We start from the raw sequence: 2,223 nt of genomic DNA on the forward strand, positions 1-2,223 counted from the left end.
GTGGAGTTTGTTTTTACTTCAGGAGATCTTTTAAGGCAGAGTTGGGGGATGAGGGTAGATTTCCTGTTGGCGAGCAAAGCTTTCACACACACACACACCATTTTATTCTTACACCCTTGGGAGATGTTTTAAAAATAACAAAATGGAATACTTCTGCCTTCGAGGCAGCTTGTGCACCTCCTGTGGGGTTCCCCGAGGTGCCTTTGAAAGCGGGCTGCAGGGCAGAGTCCAGCACAAGGCCTCCCTTCATAAAGCCCCTGTGCAAAGACGGGGGGCCCTGGAGGAAATGAGGAGCTTTTGCTGTTTGAAGAGTCTGTCTTAAAGCTAAAGCTCTAGTCCTCTGAGCACACGGGACCTTTCCACAACAGACAGTACCCTCTCTCCAGCCCTTTGCACCAAAGACTTACCCTTCCCTCGCAAAACACGTGGGACAGCACCGGTGTCTGCCCCCAGGCTCTGCTGAAGGCCCCAGGACCGAGTTTGCTGCACCTGTTGGCAAGGGTGAGCTAGTCAGGACCGTGAGGTTGGTTATGTTAGGGGAGGGCACAATGTCCTCTAGAGCCCCAGGCCAGGGTCTGAGGAGATGGCTCAGTGAAGTACTTGCCATACAAATACAGGTGGATATGATAGGAGGAAAAGGTAGATTATTCTTACTATAGTGGCTGGCTTTTTCCTCTGAGCCTCAGATAAGCTTTATTAGGGTGCACAATATATTGGGGGACACAATATATCACCACATACAGGGACCCGAAATTAATCACCAGAACCCATATGAATATCTGATGTGGCAGTGGGTGCTTGTAATCTCAGACAGATGAATCTTCAGGGCTTCCTGGCCAGTCAACCTAGCCTCACTGACCAATAAGATACCCCATCTCAAAAAAACAAGGTAGACCATTCCCAAGGAAAGACACCGATGATGCCCTATGGCCTACACAGCCACAGCCCTCTGTGATGGGGAGCTTTCCTTACTACCGTGAGATACTCAATGCAAGCTGCTTAGGAAGAAAAGAGGTTTATATAGCTCACTGATTAGAAGGCTCTAGATTCAAGATCAGACAGCTGCATTTGACCTCTGGTGAGGATGGCAGACCTATCACACTATAATGGGAACACGTGTGGGAGAAGTGTTTACTGCTTTAACTGAGGTAGAGAGCTAGTCTGAGGCTCTTATGATAACCTTTGGGAGAGCTAACCAGGGTCCCATAAGGAACACCTTAATCTCCTTCAAGGACCCCTAATTTGAGGTCCTCCCACTAGACTTAACCTCTAAAAGTTGCTACACCACCATGCAATGACCAGTCTTCCAATGCAAGAACCTTTGGCAGGTTGGAGTGGCCGCAACATCCAAACTATAGCTCCCTGGAAATAGCATGTTGATTCATTATCAAAGTTGTCACCCAAGTCACCCAGGGTGAATTTGCCTTGAACCTGAACCTGCATGGTGCTCAGAAGCCAATCTGAAGTGACCATGTAGAACTCTAAGCATACCCTAGTTGAGGGAAACTTTTCTTCCTTCCAAGAAAACCCAGATGGGTGGCTTTGTCGGAAGACAGACCTGGAGGAGGCTGATTCCTTTGCTGGGGACCTATGGTCAATGTGGCACCAGCTATACCACAATTTTCCCTGAGCACACCTCAGTCCCACAGGTGACTGAGGAGACCCTGATTTCTGGCAGGTTTGCACAGGTCCACGAGCACTTTCTGGGAGCCTGATGCATAGGAGGCACTGTTGAAGACAGAAGTGAACGGGACCCTGAAAGGGAAGAGCAAGATGCCCTTCCAAGTTCTCCTATGAGAAGCACCACAAAAGCAGACTGGAATGGCCTGAGGGTGTGGCTCATTAGTAGAATACCTGCCTACCATGCATGAAGCCCTGGGTTCAATCCACAATGCCACATAAACTGGGTATGATCATACGTACCTACAAAGACTGAAACCCAGTGCTGGTGGGGTCCAGCATGTCACTATCCATATCACTGGGAACAAGCTCCCAGGATCCACTGCAGGTTTCCTTGGCCTTGCTGGGGTTAGGTCAAGGAACCTACATTCTGCCAGATTTGCCTGCTAAGAAATCCAAGAAGGGTGGTTAGGGAAGACCTGGAAAGCCTTGGAGAAGGATGGGCAGCCATGTTGTAGCCGCCTCTGCTCACACAGACATTAACTCCAGTGACCCCACACCAGTTCCTGAAGTGGATGCTCTTACGGTAACCCCCGTTTTCCA

Source organism: Peromyscus leucopus, chromosome 1, assembly GCF_004664715.2.
Source record: "Peromyscus leucopus breed LL Stock chromosome 1, UCI_PerLeu_2.1, whole genome shotgun sequence".
Classification (NCBI taxonomy): domain Eukaryota; kingdom Metazoa; phylum Chordata; class Mammalia; order Rodentia; family Cricetidae; genus Peromyscus; species Peromyscus leucopus.